At 36.1% G+C, this 10,585-nt stretch overlaps 1 pseudogene; it reads right to left on the bottom strand.

The window, feature by feature from the left end:
* LOC132187886 (uncharacterized) overlaps positions 1-10,585 on the bottom strand; it is a 43,440-nt pseudogene that overhangs the window by 12,339 nt on the left and 20,516 nt on the right.

A 10,585-nucleotide genomic window follows, 5' to 3' on the forward strand; every position in this document is an offset into this window, starting at 1 on the left:
ATCCTTAGGGCATCCTCAATGAATCCAGTCAATTTAACAGTGGAACAGATTGCGAGAAATTCATTGAGGAAGTTGTAAGGGTTTTCAGTGCTAAGCCCTAGAAAGGATGGTAAACTTCGTATGGTGCTAGGCTTGATCTCATAGTGGGTTGCCGTGGCGTTCGGCAGCCTGAGACATGAGGGGGGTAGTGTATGTGGTAGGGAGATAGTAATCTCTCAAAGCCACAGGGTTACCGTCACCCATGGTCTCAGTGGAAGGCTCTTCTAGCAAATTAGAATTCCTTTTGGTTCTAGTTTCTCAAAGAGTGCGTTCAAGTTCGAGGTCGCAAGGAATTAATGGAAAAGACAAAGAACGGCGACCTAACATAAACTAAAAATAAATATAGAAATGGAAACAAAAACAGAAAATAAAAACACACTAAGACAGAGAAGTAAAGCTCACAAACGGCCTTTAGGTGCGTTGGAATTTGGATGCAGACTGCTACTGATGCGCTCGATCTCATTGCAGGGTGTGCTCGAGCGTACTGCCGCATGTGGAGTGCGAGCGCAGGAGTTGAGGGCTCGAGCGCAGCTTGCTGAATTCCTGCTGGAGTGCGTACTTGCGCACGATTGCGCTTGATCGTAGTCATAGGGAAGGGCAGCTACGTACCTGAGTGATGATAAAAAAAAAAAAAAAACAACAAAAACAAAACTAAGATTAGAAATCAAAGAAAAATAGTAATTAATCTAAAATTAATTCTTTAAAACTTGATAATGAAACCGTTAAGCGGCCCCTGGGTTGGATGGTAAGTATTCCTACCTGTCACGTGGGTGACTCGAGTTCGATCCCCAGCAACGGCGCCAAAAATTGATGTGGTATTTATGTGACCAAAAATATCAATTATAAAATTACCACTCACAATAGAACGAATTCCGTAGGATAGGGCTATATTGAGGATGTCGAACCTCAAAGACTGCAGGGGTTTAGATATCAAATTTATGAGAATTAAAAATTAACTTAATGTAAAGAAAATTGATTTGATTTGTGTAAATTTAAAAGCATAAAATAAACACAAAAGAGAAAGTGAACTATGAGAGAGAGAGAGAGAGAGAGTAGGGTAGTAACTTCACCACTATTCGCACATCAATGGTTAACCATATTTAATCCAAGAAATTCATTCTATGCATGCTATAAACAAACAAGAAAATATCTTATTAAAGAATTAGGATAATCAATCTTCGGTTGGCACGGACTGTCCACCAAACCACTAAGTTGCGGCACGACCCGTCTTCCCTAAGTATAAATTATCTAATTCTTAAATAAGTTTCATACAACTAATGTAATAGTATAACCCATATTTGGTTTGCACAGACCGTCTACCTAAATTACACTAAACTAGGGTGTAGTACAATCTGTCTTCCCTAGGTATGGCCTATCTAATCCTATTAATCATATGTCAATTAAAAACCGTTGTATAATCATCATTCCTATGATCATAGAAAATAAGAATGATTTGAGTTCAATAAGAGTAAAAATACTTTCTAAGACAAGATAAGAATTTCACTCATATTGAATTTGAAATTTAAGAACAATTGCATTAAACGTTCAGAACAAAATCAACTTGTAGCAATTCTCATAATTATACAACCAACATGCATAAATTGAAAATCTATAAATTAAATACATTCAAACCATTGTGCTTGGATATGGTTACATCAATACCCCATGAAGGGTTTTAGTCGCTCATGATCTTCTAAGCTCCAAAGACAAATTTCTGATTTCTAGCTCTGGGAAGTTGTGTGTCGGTTTGCAATGTTTAGAGGCCTATTTATAGGGATTAGGAGAACCCTAAAAACCCTAGAAACCCTAGGAAAACCAGAGGTCAGTCTTCCAGTCCAATTGGGAAATTGAAAACCAATTCCAAGCTGTAAATGGATTCTTGTCGTGCACTGTACGCCCGTGTGAGCTAGAGCACAGGTATGCTCGATCCTGGACTGCATGCGCTCGAGCGCATGCATGCTTGATCCCTAATGCAGCTGCGCTCGATCGTGGTACCAGAATGTGTCCAGTATTGCCTTTTAAGCCCAATTTTCAATGGTTTACCAATTAAAACCTGAAACGCAAAAATAAAACAAAAATCAAACAAATAACAATGCTAAGGAATTAACATATGCAAGTTAATGGGCTTGAATGTGCATCATTCAGCGCTTATCAGCGTTGATATTGCTATCTTATTTTCAGACAATGATTTGGGGCTATAATATGTTTATTTTGATGATCAGTCTTTGACCATACGTTTGATAAGTTATTTATGATATGATGTTTTATCTCTACTCTGGTGATTATACTTGTGGAATTTAGTTATTGTGTGGTTTAAAGTCTTCCGCTCTATTCTCTCATTTAGGAGAGATAATGATCCATGAGTTTTGTCCAGTGAGGGATGTAGGCTGGGAGACGAACCATGGAGTCAATTATCATTTAATTGATTTCCACGGGGTGTTACAAGAACGCAGTTAAAACAGCAGAAGTTTCTGGGCTCCATTGTATCCTAGAGAAAAATTTGCTGTAACCCAATTGCATACAAATTTTGGTAGGGGCAGATATTTTCTTAAGGAAAGTGACTTTGTAACACACTTTAGTAGCATTTTCGTTTTATCCTTTATTTGTATAACAATCTTAAGAAATGTTTTTTGCTTCAATGGCACCACAATCCCTAAAGAACTTGTTGCGGATTTCACCAAACTCGAAAGGTTTGATGGACCTTTGTTCAAGAGGTGGCAGAAGAAGATGCATTTCCTCCTTGCTGGAATTAGGGTGGCTTACGTGCTAACAACTCTAAAGCCTGTTGCATATGAGAACGAGACGATTTTTGAGACTCGGGCAAGGATGAAGTGGGAGCAAGACGACTACATCAGCGAGGGTCATATCTGCAATGCTATGGTGGAATCTCTGTTCGACATCTACCAAAGCAAATCGACGGCCAAAGATGTCTAGGATGCACTCGAGGCTACGTATCTTTTAGAAGATGCTACAAGTAAGAAATTCTCTAAATTTATGAATTATAGAATGGTTGATGCTAGGGATATTGTTGAATAATTTAACGAAATTCTGCATATTTTGAGTCAATATAGCCAGCATAACATGAAGATGGATGAAGAAATTGTTGTCTCATCCATCATTGACAAATTTCTTCTCTCCTGGAAAGATTAAAAGAAAATTCTGAAATACAAAAAGGAGGAGATAACTGTTGATCAGTTAGGCCAGTACTTTTAGATTGAGGAAGAATTGAAGATAAGAGGGAATGAAGAACAAGGATTTCTATCCTCAAAAGTGCATATGGTGGAGGAAGGTTCTTCTTCAAAGAAACCCTTTTAGAAGAAAAAGCCCTTTCAGAAGAAGAGGACGAGCTTCCAAAACAAGAACCAGAACTAGAACCATGATAAGAAAGCGAAATTCGCTTGCTATCATTGCGGTAAACAAGGCTACTTCAAGAAGAATTGTCGTTTTTTGCAGAAGAAATAGCAGGCTTCTGAATCAAAATAGTTTGTGGCCATGATATTCGAGATCTTCATGGTCGAAGAAGGTGGTTCGTGGTGGATTAACTCATGTGCTTCAAAGCATGTCTGCAAGGAGAGGAGTTTATTCAAGACCTTTGAAGCAGTGGAGGATGGCTGTGTTCTCTTCATAGAAAATTCCACCACTGCTGTTGTGAAAGGCAAAGGAATAGTGAATTTGGAATTCACTTCTGGGAAAGTTCTTACCCTTACTGATGTGTATTATGTTCTTGACATTAGGAGGAACCTTGTGTCTGGGGATATTCTTAATAAATTCGGATTTAAGTGTCTTTGAGTCAGATTAGTTTGTGCTGACCAAATGGGGTGTTTTTGTTGGCAAGGGGTATTTGTTTCAGGGCATATTCAAACTCAATTTGGTTAATAAAGTTGTGAATTCTGCTTATATGATTAACTCAATTTCTTTGTGGCATGATAGATTAGGACATGTTAATACTAGAAAATTGCATGATATGTCTGTTTTAAATTTGATTCCTCATTTCGTGAATGATATGGTTGACAAATGTAGAATTTGTTTGAAAACAAAGATTACCGGGAAATCTTTCCAAAAATTGATAGATCTTCTACATTATTGCAACTTGTGCATAGTGATATTTGTGACACTCATAGCAATCCTACAAGAGGAGGTAAGAAAATGTTTTGTAACCTTCTTTTTTCGAAATTTTGCTATGTTTATATTCCGTTTTCAAAAGATGAAGTTCTGGAAAATTTTAAAGTTTACAAAACAGAAGTGGAAAATCAATGTGATGTCAGAATTAAATCCCTTAGATCCGATAGAGGAGGAGAATTTTATTTTCCTTCCTATTGTGAATATGTAGGTGTTATTCATGAAACATCCAATGCTTTATAATCCACGTCAAAATGGAGTTGCTGAAAGAAAAAATAGAACCTTAGTTGAAATGGTAAACATCGTGCTTTGTAATTATGGACTTAATAAAAGTTTTTTTTTAGTTGAAGTGCTCTTTACAACGTGCCATATATTAAATAGAGTACTATAAAAGAAATCCAAGGTTACCCCATATGAATTATGGAAGAAAAGAAAATCCGATTTTAATTATTTTAAGATATGAGGGTGCAGGGCTATTGTCAAATTACCTGAACAAAAAATCAGGAAATTTGGACAAAAAACCATTGAATGTATTTTCTTGGGTTATGTTCATCACAACAAGGTTATAGGTTCTTAGTTGTTGAACCTAATAATTCTGTTGAGGTAAATATTGTTATAGAATCCAGAGATGTAGAATTTTATGAAAATTGATCCACATCAATTCCATCTATAAATGATAAGATGGTGGAACCTATTAGAAATAACAATGAATCTGGCGAGCCAAGTGAACCCTTTGAAATAAGGAGTAAAAGAATGAGAAAAGAAAAATCTTTTGGACCAGATTTCATTGTATATTTGGTTGAAGGATCTAAAGATTCATCTTGTAAACAAAAGATGATCTCACCTAATATAGATTCAGATTTTTTGACGTATGAAAAGGCTATGAAATCACAAGATTTTGCATTTTGGAAAGAAGTGATAAATGATGAGATGGATTCTGTTAGGTGTATTTTGGCCTTATTTAATGATATTTGTAATTTTTCATTCTTCCTCAAGCGTTGGGGTGATTGGATGTTTGGTAGTGCTCCCTATCTTCAATTCAGATGGGGCGTCATAACAGGCTCGTGACGGGACTTCGAGAATTGCCTCAGCCTATGTGTCATATGGCACGTCAAGACGGGCTTATGATGGGACACAGTGAAGAGCTCTTGGCTTTCTCGTCAGATAGGTGTCAGGACGGAAATGTGACGGAACTATAGAAGGAACTCCCTGGTTCCTCGTTAGATGCCTCGTCAAGACGAACTCATAACAAGGCTGAGTTGATTTTACTCTCCACGTCATGAACCAGTTCATTTCCCGTTAAGACGAGAAAAAGGATTTTGTCTCCATTGGATGCACGTCAAGACGTGAGGTATAGTTTCCATGGTATCTTGGTTTTCTTCCTTGATTTATCTTCCCATTGCTCTTGAAAAAGCATTGGATGTGTTTACAAAAGTGTTCTACATTGTTTCAGTACTTGGACATCACCCGGACATCCATTGGGCATTACTTGGAAGTGATTAGGTCATTTGGGCGTCATAATGGGATACGTGATGAGAAAACAGGGAGTCACTTCCAAATTCCCATCATAATGGGTTTGAATCTCGTTAGGACACAGCTAATTTCTGCAGAAAGTTTAGAACCATTTTTGACTTGGCAAACGTCTGAATTTGAAGATACTCATTCGAGGTAAAGTTGTATATCTGGGAAATAGCTTTCTAGAGAGGTTGAGTGTACATCATTTGGAGCTCGGATGAAGAATTTATGTCCAAAATACCCAGACTAGTTTTGGCTCTCCAAATGACTTTTCAGCTTTATGACAAGTTTGCCATTTCTCTTTGTATATAAAGAAAATGAGGCCCATTTGAGAAGGTTAGACCTCCAAGAACGAAAATAATAAGGGAGAGTCTCCAGAGAAGGTGGATTATCTCTTTATGTTGATCCAAGAGGGATTAGGTTGGAAGCCATCTTTGCTTTCCCCCTCTTGATGGTTGTCAAGCCTTTTTCCATGCTTCACCACTTTTGCACCAAGTGGAGTTCCTAAAAAGCTTGAAGCTTTTCACCATTTGGAGTTTTTGTTTTTGATTTCAAACCACACCATACACATCACTCAACCGCAAATAAGTCTAACAAAATGGTCGGTAAGGAGATGCGCTGGATGAAGGTGGTCACGATAGAGACAAGCTGGGAGGTTTGTCGTTCTTACTAAGTTTAGAGGTGCTCAAGGGTATGGATATCATCTATTCTGTAACTGTGAATCTTCATATAGTGATTTTCTGGGTTTGGCTGCCCCGAAATGGGTTTTCCCTTTGATGGGTTCAAAGGGTTTTCCACTTCGTCAACAAATCTTGTGTTGTGGTTGTGCGGATGTTCTTTATTGTTGTGTTGATTTAATCTTAAGCATAGCTATTTATTTTCCTTATATAAGTTGCTTTGCATTTAAGGTTGCTTTAATTCCATTGTGCATGCTATGTGTTTGATGAATGGCTTAGTTCCATATTTTATTTATTTGGCAATTTAGGGGTAGAACATGATCCTCATTGTTCTTTCAGATTCTATAATGGGAGGATACTAGTAGATTTACCCCCTAGTTCCATACCTATTGGTTGTAAATGGATTTTTAAGAGAAAATTGAAGGTAGAAGAAACCATAGAAAAATTCAAAGCAAGGTTAGTAGCTAAAGGTTTTAAACAAAAAAAAAAAAAAAAGGTTTGGATTATTTTGATACTCATGCTCCTGTTGCTAGGATTGCTACCATTAGAACATTAATTGCATTAGCATCCATTTATAATTTTGAAATTCATCAAATGGATGTTAAAACTGCGTTTTTAAATGATGAGCTAGAAGAAGAGATTTATATGCATCAACCTGAGGGATTTGTTTTGCCTAATCAAGAACGAAAAGTTTGTAAATTGGTTATATCCCTCTATGGTCTTAAACAAGCTCCCAAACAGTGGCATGAAAAGTTTGATAAAGTTGTGATTGCAAATGGATTTAAAATCCATGATTTTGATAAGTGTGTATATAGTAAGTTATATAAAAATCAAGGGGTCATTATATGTTTATACGTTGATGACAAGTTGATTTTTGGGACTGATTGTGAGAGCATTGAAAATACCAAGATATTCTTGTCTTCCAGCTTTGACATGAAAGACTTGGGTATTGCTGATGTAATTCTTGATATTAGAATTATAAGAAATGAGAATGGATTAATTCTTAATTAATCACATTATGTTGAAAAGGTTCTTAAAAGGTTTAATCAATTTGATTGTAAACCTGTGAGTACACCTTTTGATGCTAGCATGAAATTGTATCCAAATACTGGTGAGTAGTAGATCAATTGGAATATGCTAGAGTTATTGGTTGTTTGACGAATGCAATGACATGCACTAGACCTGACATTGCATATGCAATGGGTAAAATGAGTAGATATACTAATAACCCTAGTCATATTCATTGGAGTGTTGTACACAGGATTCTTAAATATTTAACAATGACCACGGATTATGGTATATTGTACAATGGATATTTTACGGTATTTGATAAGTGCCAAAATATTCATATTTTAGCCCTTAACTTATATTTGTTAATTCCTTAGTTTTGTTAGTTTATGCTATTTTATTTTCTTTTTGTATTTTCTTTGTTTTATAGGTTTTTGGAAGAAAAGAAAGCATTCCTGGAAGTATCGGGCTTAAAGGACAAAATTGGAAAAAAGCTAGAAGATTTGAAGCAAGAAAAAGCATTCTGGTAGTACGATCGATCGCAAGGGACCTGTGATCGAGCACACTTCCAGAGAGGTCCAGCTGTGAAGAGCAAGGCGTGTGCTCATGCGCACAAGAGAAGACTCGATTGCATCTGCAATCGAGCGCAGAAGATACACGATCGATCGCACTCGTGCGATCGAGTGCACACGGGCTGCGATCGAGCGCTGAAGAATTCTAGAAGCTGCGGCCAGACTTATATTGCTTTCCATATTAGGGTTTTTCTAGTCCTAGTTGCACTAGGACTAAACCCTACGATTTTACGAGGGTTTCTAGGTTTTCTAGAGTATTCTTAAACTTATAAATAGACCTCTAAGCCTCTTAGAAATGGGATCTTTAGACACAACTTTGGAGAGGGGAATCTGGAGGCTACTTCTAGGAGCGATTCTTGGTTCTTTCTTTTCCCTTTATTTATTATTATGTGTAACTAAACTACTTAGTAGGGCTAGATTGAAGTCCTAATTATGTTTATTTAATATTTCAATATTGGCGCCTTTGTGATAATCATATTGTGATGCTTAACTTGATTAATTCCTATTTTATTGAATTTCTCATATGCGTTTGTTTGATCAACATATGCATGTGGTATGGATTAGTTAATTAAATTAATTTGGATGATCGAGTCCTAGGTTTAATAGAGTAACAAAAGAATCTCACCCCGAGTTTTTGGGTTAATCAACATAGAAAACCGGGAATATACACCCATGCCCTAGGTTCCGTGTGTTTGTCGATTTTCATAGATTTATGCTTTCTTAAAGAACAACTTAGTATACACCCATGCTAAATTCTTTAAGAAAGAAAGAGTTAGAGTATATACCCATGCCTAACTCATTGTTTAGGGAAGGCAATAGCTTAATGAGTATACACCCATGCCCTTCGGTTGGCAAACATTAAGTACTCATAATATGATTAGAGCATTGGCATATTATTTTATTATTTGAGCATGATTAGTGGTGGATATCAAAGCCTTACCTTTTATTTATCTTTATTTCTTTTCAACATATCAATATCAATTTCGTGACAACTTTGATATTTTAATTAATTCTAAATAAAATCAACAATCTCCGTGGGATCAATCTTGTACTTGCTGCATTATACTATTGTTTTGATCTTATGTACTTGCGAATTAAAACGTACTAAATATTATCTATTAATTTAGATAGTATTTGGCACAACAGTATTTGAAGGATATACAGATACTAGTTGGATCACGGATAATGATGATCGCAAATCAACCAGTAGGTGGATTTTCACCCTTGGTGGAGGGCTATCTCCTAGGGGTTCTAAGAAACAAACTCTACCATGGCAGCTGAGTTTGTGGCATTGACTTCTTGTAGCAAAGAAGTAAAATGGTTGAGGAATTTATTAATAGAAATTCCTATATGGCCTAAACCTATGTCTCCTATATCACTACATTGTGATAGTCAGGCTACTCTGTCACGAGCTTATAGTCATATCTATAATGGAAAATCAAGGCATATTGGTTTAAGGCATTTGGAACCTGTAATGTTATAGAAGAGGTTGTGTGTTATGCTCTTAATAGGTGTATAACATAGTTTTGTTGAAGTGTATTTGCTACAGGACACTTCTAATGAGCCTACCTATATGAGTGTCGGAGGTGGTGCCACCTTCATTGAGACTAGGGTCTGTCTCTAGAGCACTCATGAAACCAGGATATAGACACAAGGCCAATCCACGTGTCGGCTTAAAAAGAAAATACCGAACGAGAAAAGAAAGCATGTGTGAGGTATGTCCGGTTACTTAAATAGGATAGCTGGTTGAAAGTTTATCTACCACGTTATTCTGATTAGGTTTAACATATTATCACTAAGTGAAGATTCAAGTCCTCAAGACACCTTTATTTATGCATGAGTTTTCCTATTCTACTCGAGTTGCTTTGATTTTGAAAATGGTGGGGGATTGTTGAAATATTTTTAAAATAAATAAATAAATAAATAAATATATATATATATATATATATGGAGAGAGTGATATTATTTTGTGTCTTGGGAATATTTTAAATTGAAGGTTTTAAAGAGCATTGAATGAACATTATCCCACATTGGAAAGATAGAAGAGTTTGTTGGCATTTATAAGGCCCAACAAACTTAAGCTATTAAATGAGCTATGCTAGGGTACACTCTAGTGTATGTTATAGTGTGGTGCTAAGCACCAGACGCACACGCACATGGCATGGGTTGTTTGGATTAGTAGTTCACAGCAGTTGAATAATAGTTTACATTACGAAAATTCAAATTTTCGAAATTTGAAATTATGTGATAAGTTTTTAGAGATAATTAACTAGTCTCTGATAATTCAATTCTCTTTATATCCTTATCTGAATTTTAAAATTTGAATATCTATTTTTTCTTGTCTTTGATTGGGATAGAAAATCTGAGGGTACTTTCGGGTTTTAATTTCGTTTATGGAGAACGTAGTTAAAATAATATAAGTTTCTGTGCTCCATTGTATCCTAGAGAAAAATTTGTTGTAACCCAATTGCATACCAATTTTGGTGGGGGCAAATATTTTCTTAAGGAAAGTGACTTTGTAACACACCTTAGGAGCATTTTCATTTTATCGTTTGTTTGTGTAATAGTAACTAAGCATCGAGTGTCTTTGTATCGTGCCCAATTTGCATCACAAAATGCGTGTAATTGAATATTGCTTGTGGGTGATAGGAAAAC

This window comes from Corylus avellana, chromosome ca7 (assembly GCF_901000735.1).
Source record: "Corylus avellana chromosome ca7, CavTom2PMs-1.0".
In the NCBI taxonomy this organism is placed as follows: Eukaryota; Viridiplantae; Streptophyta; class Magnoliopsida; order Fagales; family Betulaceae; genus Corylus; species Corylus avellana.